This window comes from Gorilla gorilla, chromosome 12 (assembly GCF_029281585.2).
Source record: "Gorilla gorilla gorilla isolate KB3781 chromosome 12, NHGRI_mGorGor1-v2.1_pri, whole genome shotgun sequence".
Lineage (NCBI taxonomy): Eukaryota > Metazoa > Chordata > Mammalia > Primates > Hominidae > Gorilla > Gorilla gorilla.
Genome location: NC_073236.2, coordinates 94,791,246 through 94,805,048, shown reverse-complemented (window position 1 = coordinate 94,805,048; position 13,803 = coordinate 94,791,246).

Below are 13,803 nucleotides of genomic sequence, written 5' to 3'. Positions count from 1 at the left end.
CCGATTTCCTTTTGTCCCCATCCCCAGCAGCACCAGGGGGTTTAGGAGGGCCAGGCTGGGCAGAGAGGCTGTCTGGCCCAGAGGTGCCCTGAGTGTTCCAGTGGGACCTTGCATGTCCAGGGCGTGCATTTGCCAGGCAGGGAAGGTTCCTGAGTGCGCCTCTACTTAGAACCAGAGCATCCAGCTGACCTCCAGAGCTCCCAAGTTCTGTGGCCTGGCACATGGTGTCAGAATCTCTGTGTGTGTTCACTGCTCGGGAAAATATTCCTTGTCCTGCCACATTTCAGGCAATATTGACCAGGTGGTAGGAATTTGGGAAAAGGACTGCCTGGATTCTACCCAACTTGAGCCTCTGTTCTGGGGTGAGGAGCTCTGTCACCCACCTTTGCTTTTAGATAATCAGTCACATACTTGACACAGAGCTTGGGCCTGGAAACCCAAAGAAGTGCCTGCCTCAGTGTGGAGAGTCTGGATGGACACTGCTCAGCCAACTGACCAGAATTGACGGATGAAAGGCAAGAAGTTGCTCTGCTGGAGGGTGACTCCTGGAAGGGCCTGCCCAGATAGAGGACATCAAGGAGCAGGTGTCTTTTTGTCTAGGGGACAGGAGACAAACCTGGAAGTTAAAATGATTTCCTATCTCAACACACGGTTCAGAGAAAGCAGATTTGGGGCATCCAGTGCCCACTCCTTCTGTATTGCAGAAAACTGTCCATCAGACTCCACAGCAGCCTTTAGCTTTGGAGGGCCTGGGCCTTACTGGGTGTCAGCAGCCTGTTGTCTGCTATCTATCATGTATCACTCTCTCATCTCCTGTGTTTCCATCCAGGTCTGCACGAATACCAATACTCTATGCTTTGTACTTTCTGACCTTACATATAGGTTCCCTGCAGGAAGGACATGTGTGTTTGTTGTGGGTGTGTAGATGTGTGCAATTCTGGATGCTGGGCTTTCAACCCTCAGTCAAGGTCTGAGGGCATACAAAAGGATGTGTGTGTGTGATGTTTGGTATAAATGTGTGTACAGTGCATTGGTGTGTGTCCAGTATGTTTTCATGTATACTGCATAGCACAGGTATTTGTGTATGGCTTAGGCAGTTTCTCTGTCCTTAGTTCTGCAAGGAGCGCATATTGGGGGGCTCCAATACACCTACAAGGTACTTGGGCATGTGTCTTGTGGGTCTTGGGTCTAGTGTAGACATGTGTGAGTTCCCTTGTTCTAGGCACTCCCTAGATATGACTGCCAGGCTGCCCACCTCTAACAGGTCTTCCTGTCCCTTTAAGACTTAAGGGATCTCAATGGGTATTCATTGGCTGGAGGGCAGAGGGGGATTGGGCTCTTTGGCTATCCCAGTCTATCCTTTATTCTGTTTGATTTACTGGGGATATTATGGTTGATTTGGCCTTTGCCCCTTTAAACATCGGAGTGAGAGAATAGAGGCCCCTTTCTGGCCAGATCTTGCCTTTTACCAGCTGCTGGCCTAGTCTCTTTCTGGGCCCCTCAAAGCCCTGGCCGAAGCGGTCAACACCCTACGGGCCACTCAGACAGAGCTTGAGGGCAAGGCCAGGCTGAAGTTCCACCTGCAGAAAGCCATCTCAGTCACTGCACAGCCCCCACCTCCTGGGAATGCTGCAGGTTGTGCCTCGGCCAGGAGAATGTGTGCATTGGTGTGTGCTCTCTCGTGGGTCTTGTGAGCCTGGGTCAGGCCCAATATGCAGGCCTAAGTGCTAACCATCTGTCCCCTATGTCTGGGCCACGCAGCAGCCAGTAGGCTGGCTCCTCTGCTTCTGGCGTTCCAGTGAGTCCGCACCCACTACCCTGCTCGCAGCACACTTCCGCCTGGCATCCCAGCGGAGGGTTCTGGCTCGGAGCCTTCCCTGTGTGCTTAGACCACCTGTGTACCTCAGTCACTTACCGTAAGTTTCCAGAGGCTTGAGGAATAATAGCCAACTTGGCTATTTTCTCAAATGAAAATAATGACAATCCAAGATTTGCATTGGAAACCTGAACAGGCAGAATGGGGTGTGAAACTGGGCAAATCTGTATCAAAGTCTTTGACCCCTAGATGTGCCTGCCTGAGGGAAGAGGCCCGTCTACCCCTTCTGGCCTGCTCACTCTGTCTGCACCCAGCCCTCTTCCGTCCCTGCTCCTAGCCCTGGCCCTGAGCCCCCCACCTGGCCTCTCTTCTTGCCCTCCTTGAATCCTGCGGAATCGACTGCCCAGTGCCAGTGGAGTTGATTATCCCCGGCGAGACACACAACTGATTAAAATGAAATGACCCGGAAGCTGCCACGGCGCGGGGCGGAGATGCCGATCAATAGTGGGGCTGGAGGCACATGAGTCTGGCCAGTCCCGGCTGGGAATGGGGTTGAAGACGAAGGGCCCAGCCTGGGGGTGCCTGAGACTTTGGGCGGGGAGACGGTTCAGTGAGGCAGCGGGAAGGCCCGTGCCTGGGCTTGCCGAGGGGGCTGTGATGGTGGAGTGGCCCCCAGGTTCTTCTGCAAGGAGAATAGGACAGCCTGGTACATTCTTGACCCAGCGCATCACCCGGGACCCCGGAGCTCGAAGTCCATTCCCAGGCCTGTGGCGCACTGGATGCACTCGGCGTCTTGGAGCAGTCTCTTCTCCCTCTCTTCTTCCTCTGCCTCTGTGGCCCTGTCAGTCCCGCCTAAGCCTTTGTGTGGCCGTCACCTGGAGCACCGGCTGTGCCTCAGGGACTTTCCCGGGCCTTCCCCTTGTCCTCTCTGTCCCCCAGCGCTGGAGCTGAGATGCCCGGCCCGCGGGACGCTCGACCCCCTGGTACGCGCGCTGAGGCCCCCACGGCTTCCCACCGCTCCGGTCCTTTCCGGCCCCAGCTGAGCTGAAGCTCCCTGGCCCCAGTGTGCGGGCCCCGGTGGCCGTCTGGCCCGAGGGCGGGCGGGGGCAGGCGAGAGGGAGCCATGGAGGAGGGGAGCAGTACTAGCCCGGCTCCAATTTCTCCGGTCAGCTGAGCACAACTTTCCATTCGAGTGTATTCATGCAGCGGCTGATTGAGCTCCACTGTGCCGGGCGGGGCTCGGCGGGAGCGGGCAGGCACAGCCAGGCTGACAGAGGCTACACACACACACACACACACACACACGTATGTGCAATTCATCTCATCTACATAAACATGCCCTCTATGTTATATCACACCTCTCCTCCAGCCGTGCCATCATAAACACAGCCGAGCCCCTTCCCTCAGGCACCTACCTGCCCTCAGAGCAGTTTCCCAGCACCCATAGACCTGCTTCTCTACACAACATAAGGCCTGCCTTTCTGATTTTCCCCTTATGGATTCTACACCGGTCCTCAGATACAAACACAAGAATCCTTCATCTGCCTTTCCTGCAGGCACACTCTCCAGGATGCATGCACTCCAAATCTGTACAGACGCACGCACAAAATGCCCAGGCTCACAATCGCACCCTCCTACAGAGCTACCCAGATTCACACAATAGAAATACACATCTGCATAAAATGGCATTAGCACCAATAGACATTTAGTGCACAGCCTGTTGTAAGTACACAGTGTGCTGGGGCTAACCAAAAGTTTAAACACAAGAAAGGGAGAAAATGACCAATAAATCCAGTCAGAGAACACAGCCACTACACAGTCACCATGACAAACACACAGAGGAAACCTTCGGGCACACACACATACCTGTGAGCCAACCCAAAGACATAAGACATGCCACCCAGAGGCATGCCAACCTCCAAACCACAGAGCTTGACTCTAGGGACTCACAGACCACCCATTCATTGCACACACGCGCGCACACACACACACACACACACACTAGGCTAGGGCCCAAAGAAGATAGGTAGGGAACTAGATAAGCACCTTGAGAGAAGCATGCCTGCTGTTGGGAGTGAGCAGGTAAACAGAGGCCTCTGTGTTACAATCCACCCCTAAACGCCCATGGTATGCTGTTCTGCAGAGCAACAAGGGAGAGTGAAGAAGAGGGAGATAAATTATAGAGTGAGGATAAAGGCAAAAGGAAAAGGGAGAGAAAGGAGAGGGAGTTCAAACAAAAAGTGAGGAGAGGAGAGAACAGGGAAGGGGCGGGAGCTGGAAGGGTCTGAGGGAAGATGGGGAGCAGCTTCCCAGGCTTAAGCAGGGGGAGGGCCAAGGCTGGTTGGGGAGAGGGTGCCACTGCAGCAGGAGAGCAATTCCTTCTCCAAGAAAGCGCCTAGGGGAGCATGTTGACTTGTGGCCGGCTGGACTTGGGAAGTGAGATGAATACTGGGGGTGCACAGCAGCTTGGGGCCCAACAGCACCCATTCCCCTTGTGGGCTGGGGAGGTCATGCAGCTTCCTCTGCCCAGAAGAGGCCCACCCAAGAAAGCACCCACCTTCCCATGCCTCCCTTCCCTGGACGCAGGGGCAGCTTCTCCCCTCACACTACACACTCTTAGAGATGCCCCCAATATGATTCCATTCGTAAGACACACATAGTCACTGCTCTGCATGCACACACACACACACACACACACACCCCTCTGCCTTCTACAGTGGGCATAGGCAACCACCCACTTCTGCTCAGGGATGCAGCAAGGGACAGAAGCATATCTCCACTCCTAGCAACGACTCCCCACTTTTTACAAATAAAACCACGACTGTAACTGGTTTCTACACACACTCTTTTTGGAAAAGAAAAGGGCTTTAACCTGCAGGAGTCTAACCCGTCAAGACGTCGAGGACTTTACAGAATGTGCTGGCAAGAAAGGAGAGCACAGGCAAGTCACACACACATGCATGTGCCAGGCTCTGCCTGCACGCCAGCCCCGCCAGGCTGCTGACGGCAGGCTCAGTCAGGGTGGAGCCCCTCTCTGCCTGAGGATGGAAATGGCTGTGTGGCTGGAGGGCTACAGACCAGCCAGGCACTGGCTGTTCTCTATCTTTTATTTTTTATTTTTATTTTTTTCTGAAAAGATGAGGCTTGGCAGGAGGGGCGAGTTCCTTGGGGACTTCTCGGATCCCTGAAGGCAGGAAGAGTGTGCGGGGCCCAGGAACCGAAACAGGAGGTCCGAGGGACCGAGGCAGGGTCCAGACGTGAGGGGGAGCGCGGCGGGGTGTGGGGGACGCGGCCCCCGGGGCAGGGGTCCCGGATCTGCGGACGTGGCCCGGTGGGGCGCGCGCCCCTTGGTCCCCGCTCCGCCCTCCGGCCTTCGCGGCGCTCTCTCGCTGGGCCTTTGTCCCCACCTCTCAGGCGCGGACTCCGTCTTTCTTCTTTCAGGCCGCTGGGAGGCGCTGTGGCCGAAGCCCCGGCCTCTCCCAGCCTGATGCCCTGGTCCTCCAGCCGCGCCCTCTTTCTCCGAACCCGGTTCCCGCGGGGCTGGGCTGCCTCAGGCGATGGCCCGGACTGTGGCTGGGGGCGGCCTGGAGCCCTTCCAGGCCCGCACTGGCTTTGGTTTGTTGGATTTTGCGATATTTACCATAATAATTAATTTGCCGCCTTTCAACAGAATATCTTAGCAAGGCCCCTTAACGACTGGAAGCGCTGCTAATTCCCTGCGTGTGCGCCTCTCCCTCTGCAGCCCGGGACAGGCGCAGCCGCCTTATGCCTGCCCCTACCTCGCCCGGGACACACTGGCGCCGCCTGGCCAGGCCGGACTGGGAGGAAGGACAGAGGACCGACGGACACGTGTACATGTGCGGGCGCACGGAACCCAGGCCCCGGCCACCGCTGCCTTTCCCCTGTGTGTCTGAGCTGAAGCGGCTACGCTTATACCGGGAGGTGAAACGGAAGCTCAGAGAGGGCCATAATTTGGCCACTGTCACACAGCCAACCTCCACCTTCACCCGGCTACACCAACACACTCGATGACCCTCTCTGTCTTCCTCGCTGTGCGCTCCCGATAGCGGGGGAAATACTTTTCTGAGACGCCTCTCTGGGCACGCAAGATGAGGCAAAAGCGGGAGAAGGGAGTGGGATAGGACCGGGAGCGGGCGGCCCTAGGCTCTGCCCTTCTGGGCGTGCCATCGCTCCCGCCACCTGCACTAGGACTTTGCAGGAACGCGCCTCCTACGCGCTGCCTAGGAGGACCAGACCCGAGACAAGCGCTCAGCAAGCAGCTACGTGCAGGCAGCCCTACCAAGCCCGGAGAAAGAGCGGGGATTTCAGGGGCCTCCGCTCCCACAGCGGACCGGCCTCTGCTTAAACCACCAGCACTTCCCAGTGGGCTGGGAATCGAGGATGTGAAGTGTGTGGATATATGTGAACGTTGTTGAGTGTGCAGTGAGACTGTTGTGCAGATTCTCATGAATTGCAAGAGAAATATTTACCTTGTGCGGGTGACAAGTCTACCTGCAGATGAGCCCGGGGGCTAGTCCAGTGCTTGTGAGCATGATGCAGAAATATCAACTAAGTTCTCGAAGAATGGAGGGGAGAGGGACAAGCACAATTGAACCCTGTCCTCAAGTTTCTCACGATCCAGTCGGAGGGACAGTTGAGGTCACCACTTAAAAACAAACCAACCCCGTGGAGTTGCACACAGTGTTTCCCGGAGTGTCAACTTCGCAATTAATTACTACAACTTTGGCGGTGGGGATAGAGAGGGCTTCTCTGAGTTCTCTGAGCAGATGGCACTGACCCAGAAGGATGAATCGGATTGAGTGGAGGAGATTCTAGGCAGGAATGGCAGGCGGGAAGGCATGGAGGAGGTGTCAGGTCCAGTGGGGAGCAGTGCAGTGTGGCTGGCCCGCCGGGAGTACTGTAGTGTGGGGCCCATGGGTTTTTGAGAGGTTGGTAATTGATTCTGAGGGAAGAGGGAGTAGGGATTAATTACAAGATCAGGCAAGTTGTGTGGCCTTGATCCCATGGGTACTGGGGAGCCAAATAAAACTGTATGAAAGTGGCTGGGCGCGGTGGCTCACGCCTGTAATCCCAGGACTTTGGGAGGCCGAGGCGGGCGGATTACGTGGCCAGGAGATCGAGCCCATCCTGGCCAACATGGTGAAACCCCGTCTCTACTGAAAATACAAAAATTAGCTGGGTGTGGTGGCACATGCCTGTAATCCCAGCCACTCGGGAGGCTGAGGCACAAGAAGCACTTGAACCCAGGAGGCGGAGGTTGCAGTGAGCTGAGATTGCCCCACTGCACTCCAGCCTGGAGACAGAGGGAGACTCCGTCTCAAAACAGTCAAACAAACAAACAGACAAACAAAAAAACTGTATGAAAGCTTAAGTGGTAATATCCAGTGTCCTGCTTAAGGACTGTAGTCGGGGGGAAGTGAGGCTGTAGACAGGAAGGCCCCTAGGAAACTATTCCAATAGGCAGGACTGAGCTAAGACGCCAGAATGGGTTAAAGGCATTTCCAAGGAGGAATGGTGAGGACTTGATGACCAGCTGCAGACCTTATAGGCTGCCCTCCGACCTTCAGCTTCATGTGCGCTCACAATTCACGTGCTCACACGTGCTCCTTAGAGGGGTCTGTCGGTGGACGCCGCGAACCAATCATACCCTTGCACTTTGTTCCAAAACCCATTCCCTACCAGAATGGGAGTCCTGTAGGGCCAGGTCTCCTCCCATACCTACCCATTTCGGCCTTTGTTCTACTGCACAATAACAGCTGGCACTGGGGTGCGGGAGGACGGTGAAAGCTCGAGTCCCAGGCTCCAAATCCTCCAGGAGTAACTGGGGTGACCCGAGGAGAGCAGCGCACTGGGTGAGTGGAAGCGTGGCCCGTGAGAAGGGTACCGAGGGTCAGAAGTGTCGCAAGGGACCCAGGACGCGCGCGCCTCCGAACCCCTGAGTCTTCGCAGGCTCTGCGAAACTTCAGTGCGCGCAGCCTCCTGCACACCGTTTTCGCGCGAACTCCTTGCCTCGGTCTCCAGGGGTCAAGCCAACCCAGCGCGGGAATGTTCCATTTGCCCTTTTGGGACATTCAGGGAGGCTTTTCCGGGCTGCCGCGGCGCTTCCACGCAGAGGAGGCGTCGGCTTCCAGGCAGCTTGGCGATCTTGTTATTGGACACGCGAGAGTTTAGAGACCCAGAGAAATGGAGTGAGTCAAAGTCAAACTCAAGTTTCTCGGCCCCTAGTCCTGCGATTCTTCCATTGCACATTGCACCCCTGGGCCTTTCACATCTGCTCCTAGCGAGCTTGGAGTGTAGGTGCGACCAGGGCGCATCTGTGCCAGTGCGTGTCTGCGTGCGTGGCCTTTGGGTGACTCCACGCCCGCAACTGTCTCCGAGTGTGTGGGCGCGTGTGTGGCAGGTACCCAGGAGCAGGACAGGGAGGGAAGCCTCAGCTTCCAGACCCGCTCTCGCGTGCTGGCGGGAGCGGTGGGCAGGAGCAGGAGGTATGTGGTGAAGGATGCAGGCGGACTAGGGCTCTGTGCCCGCAGAAGAGTCCAGGACGCAACCCCTCACGCCGGGCCAGCGGGGAGGCAGGAGTATGGACCCGTTCCCCCGGGGATGGGAGAACTGAGGAAGGCTGCAGGTCGGATAGCTAGATTCCATGATGCCCTCAGGAAGTTGCCAGACTCCAGTCTGGGAGCTCTCAAGAGCCAGAGACCCAGGGAAGTCCCCTATTTGGCCTCTGAGGACCCCGAAGCCTGGCAGCAGTGCTCAGCCTTGGACCCCGCGGTTCCGCGGCCGGACGCCCCTCGGCGCTGGCTGTGCGCACCCTGGCGCAAAACACTACAGGTTGGAGGCGGAAAGCAGCGCGCTCTGGGGCCACTGGCGGGTTTTTGCTGCCACCTCGCGGCGATGGTGCGTAGCATGCGAACCCTCCGCACCGCGGGCCTTGGTAGTGCACGTTGGTGGTGTGGGGGGCCTTGCCCTGCCGCGCTGTCCTTTTCTGCTCGAGTTTTCGCAACACCTCTTCCACCTGGATAGCCTGCTTCTCCTCTTGAGGGACTGCGCGCTGTCTTATACCAAAGTCCACCATTTTGCGTGGGTAGGACCCTCCATCCTGGCCTGTGGGATTTGGAGTCACCTTTCTAGCTCCTTTCTCTTGCTTTACTACTTGATCCCGTGGCTGCCCAGCTGGACTTGCAATAGGTCTCATGCTAATATTTCCCTTCTTCGGCACTATTAACTTCTTGTCTTGCAGATAGATGCCTCTAGGTCTCCTACAGCGGGAGTGTGGGGCTGTCTTCCACGGTGATAGGCTGTCTGGTGGGAAGCCATGCCGAGCTAGTACCCTCTCCTCCTCTCCACAAGGGCTTGCTGAAGGCCTTCCATATGCCTGACGCTGCCACACCTTGGAGACAGCCAATGGCAGCCTAGACCCTGGCCCTGCGATTATAGTTTAGTGCAAGCAGAGAAACACAATACACAAATTATCATTGAAGCTGCCATATGGAGGCATGGACAAAGTGGGAGCCCGAGGAGGGCCTTTGAAACAGATCTTGATGGATAAGCATGAGTTTTCCAGGCCAGTGAGGAGGGAAGGACAGTCAAGGGACTGGGAAGTGTGTGTCCAAAGACATCTGGGTACAAAAGAGCATTGGGTGCTGAGAGGGACAGCTGTTTCCTGGGGTGCTCCACAGTCTGATGGTGAAGACATTGCTTTGCTCTGGACAGCATAGCCAGCGAGCTTGGGCAAATGTATTGATAAGAGTATCAAGTGTCAGCAGTGAAAGGAATATTTGGAATTGCTTCTTTTTCCATTTAAATAGACAAGGAAACCGAGATTCTGGCTAAGTCTCTGTCCTTAAGTACAAAGCTAGTTAGGTGGCCGATTGCTCTATAGAGTCCACCATGGTGCCTAAGGGAGGCTGCGTTCCAATGCCAGGTGGTCTGGAAAGAGGAGGGTGGTGGTGGTGGTGGGGAGTGGTTAAGAGGAGCCATCACAGGCTCTTTTCCTTTTCTCAGCTACAGTTTTGCTTGCCTGCTTCTCTCTTAGGCAGCATAAATACTAACCCTTACTCTCTTCTCTACAGATGCAATCATTCTAAAAGCTTTGGGTTTTTTTGTTTGTTTGGTATGTTCGCTGCCAAAACTATTTGGCAGCCAAACCTGACCTAAACAGTATGAAGCTATTTATAGTCTTTATTTATCCTGCTTGGCATAGATATCAGATGTTTCACTGCAGAAATGCTGATGTGTTGGATTACAGGTACTGCTCTGGACCCACTTGGGTGGCATTATGTAATACAGAATATACGGACCATTATATGTACCTTTCTGAAATCTCCAAAACTATGAATTTCCCAAGGTTTTTGGAAAGGGTTTGTGGTCCTTTGGGATTGAGCCTGGATTGTCTTATGATAAGGAGGTTCATGGTGGGAGAGGAAGTCAGGAGAGACTGGGAATTTAAACAACGTAATGAGATAAACCATGATTGGTAGTTTGCAGGAAGAGTAGGTCAAGTTGGCTGTGGGACAGGGTCACAGGGCCAGCCCAGCAAAGCTGCTGGCATCCTGGAGGGCCTCAGGGGCTAGGGTCTTAAATTTCCTTTTTTCCTTTGAGACAGGGCCTCGCTCTGTCACCCAGGCTGCAGTGCAGTTGCATTATCATGGCTCACTGCAGCCTCACCCTTCAGGGCTCAAGCAGTCCTCCCACCTCAGCCTCCTGAGTAGCTGGGACAAAAGGTGCACACCACCATGCCCAGCTAATTTTTGTATTTTTTTAAGAGACAGGGTTTCACTATGTTGCCCAAGCTGGTCTCAAACTCCTGGGCTCAAGTAGTCCTCCCACCTCGGCCTTCCAAAGTGCTGGGATTACAGACGTAAGCCACCGCACCCAGCCCTTAGATTTCTACACAAGCTGGAGAAGGTAGATAAGATCCTGGCTCCAGGCATTTTTTTCATGGCCATTCTCTCCCAGAGTCAGACTCTCCCCTTGATGCCAGAATTCTCCCTTTCTCCAGACCCAGGGAACACCTAACTCCACATCTCTGGGTCAGTCAGGTAGGGGCAGCCAGATGCTCACCCTATCCCCTGGATGTCCTGGGGGGAAAATCCGTCTCTATCATAAAGCCATAGGTAAGTGCCTAAAATGTGAAAACTTTACATGAGAGAGACAGCTGCGAAGGAGGAAGAAAGTGAAAATTTATGATTGAATGCTTTCTAGGCATCCAGCCATGTCCTAGGTTCTTACACCAGCTTATTTTTTTTTTCATCCTTGCAGCATCCTGGGAGATCAGTATTTTCATCCTCATTTTTATAGTTGAGGGAATTGAGGGCCTGAGGTTGTAGGATTCTTGCTAGTCCTCCTTCTCCCCCTGAAGTCTCCCTGCAATAGGGTAAGAAGTTCTAGTCCAAGCTTTCCTCTCTTCCATCTTCCAGGAAAGCGGAGAGACTGGAGCCCTGGTAGTGTGTGTTGGAGGGGAGAATGTGGGTCCCTTGGAAGGGAGTGGCTGGGGGCCCTGAGCTCTGGGGGATAATCCAGGCCAACCCTGTGGTGCTCCTTTCCCAAAGCTCCATCAGAGACAAATAGAATTGTGACATATCCCCTTGTCCCTCCAGGGAAGGCTGCTCCCTCCTCAGTGGGTGTCACCTCCGTCTGCAGCTGCTTAGCTCTTCCTTCTGTGTCAACACTCCCCCCTTGTCTCTTTGTGAGAACTTCGGTTGTATTGTTGTTGTTCTTGTTGTTGTTTTTGAGATGGAGTCTCCCTCCATCACCCAGGCTGGAGTGCAGTGGCTCCATCTCAGCTCACTGCAACCTCTGCCTCCTGGGTTCAAGTGATTCTCCTTCCTCAGCCTCTTCAATAGCTGGGACTACAGGTGCACACCACCACTCCCAGCTTATTTTTTATTTTTATTTTTAGTAGAAACAGGGTTTCAGCATATTGGCCAGGCTGGTCTTGAACTCCTGACCTCAAGTGATCTGCCTGCCTTGGCCTCCCAAAGTGCTGGGATTACAGGCATGAGCCACCGTGCCCGGCCGGCTGTATTGTTTTCTATGTTTATTTAAAACTAAAAACTTGCAATGATGCGAGTTTGGAACTGCATGCCCCAGGAACATCTGGGCTCCTGAGTCACTGGAGAACAGCTTAGAGACAGGGTGGGGACAGTAAGCTAAGCTGGGAAGAGTGACTCAGAGATACCAGAGTCATCATGACCTGTCCAGAAGCAGAGGAAACAGCAACCCTGCAGATGGGCCAGAAGGAGCTGGGATTTTTCAAGTAGCAGGAGAAAGGATGCACCTCAGGTGGTGGGGGAAGTGACAGTGCAGAAAATGGTGCCCTCATGGAGCTATCCTGGCCAGCAGAGAGCTCCAGACCACATTCTGCCTGGCTTTACTGTGGTTGCAGTGCATGGCTTATTTCTCCTGCTAGACTGGGGGTGGGGCTGTGTTAAATGCACCTTTTGTATTGCCCACAGCACCTAACACAAAGCCAGACTCTGTTGATTGGATGGGTGAGTGAATGAATAAGTACCATAGGCTTAAAAACCAGGCAGTGCCGGGTGCGGTGGCTCACGTCTGTAATCCCAGCACTTTGGGAGGCCGAGGTGGGCGGATCACGAGGTCAGGAGATGGAGACCATCCTGGCTAAAATGGTGAAACCCTGTCTCTCCTAAAAATACAAAAAAATTAGCCGGGCGTGGTGGCATGTGCCTATAGTCCCAGCTACTTGGGAAGTTGAGGCAGGAGAATCGCTTGAACTCAGGAGTTGGAGGTTGCAGTGAGCCAAGATCGTGCCACTGCACTCCAGCCTGGGCGACAGAGTGAGACTCCATCTCAAAAACGAAACAAAACAAAACAAAAAAACAGGCATTACCAGCCTGCCACAGAATATGCCTAGAGAAATCTACAGGTGACCCTGATGGGGCATGCAGAACCCAGAGCTGTGGAAATCACCTAAAAGGAGGGGACCACCTAAAAGGAGGGGACAGGAGAGCATCTGAGCAGACTGTCTGTTGCCTCGAGCAACAGGAGGACTCTCTGGGGTCAGCTGAAAGGGAAGCAGTCAGGGAACTTGCAAGGGGGGAGTACCACTCGGGCAAGGGCAGGAGAATAACAGGCAGTGCTCTGGAGGAACACTGCATGCTGCTGAGGAAGGAGGGCGGCCTTGGCGATGATGTCACCATGAAGCACTTGGAATTGAGACAGAACATCCTCACTTGGGGTCAGTTTGTACCCTCGTACTGAAAGTTATTCCCTGGTGCTGTCTGTACTCATCATATTTTGACAAACTTTAGAGTAACCCTTCCATCTCTCCCTGCTTCTTTTTGAATTTAAACATCAAGCATTTGAAGTCTTCGTGTCCATTTATCTCAGTGTAAAGAGGAACAACTGGGCTGGGCGTGGTGGCTCATGCCCTCTCTTGGTACTTGGTATAGTCAGTTGCCTGACTGCAAACCCAGGCCTACCCTGGGTAGAAAGAAAAGGGAGTTGTGACAGTTGCCAGGAAGATTTCTCTGTGGAAGCAGCTGGTGTTTTTCTGAGTGGAAACTTTGTGGAGGGAACTAGCATTTAATTAAAAAACAGGCTGGGCGCAGTGCCTTACACCTGTAATCCCAGCACTTTGGGAGGCCGAGGTGGGTGGATCACTTGAGGTCAGGAATTCGAGACCAGCCTGGCCAGTATGGTGAAACCCCATCTCCAATAAAAATACAAAAAATTAGCCAGGTTTAGTGGCCGGCACCTGTAATCCCAGCTACTTAGGAGGCTGAGGCAGGAGAATTGCTTGAACCTGGGAGGCGGAGGTTGTAGTGAGCCAAGATGGGGCCACTGCACTATAGCCTGGGCAACAGAGTGAGACTCCATCTCAAAAAAAAAAAAAATAGGAATAACTGATGGGATCACGTTGACCTTCCAATTCTCTCCACATAGACACGTGCTCAACAACTACCTCTAGAGAGGAAGCAGGCCTGGTGGTGGCAGCTGTG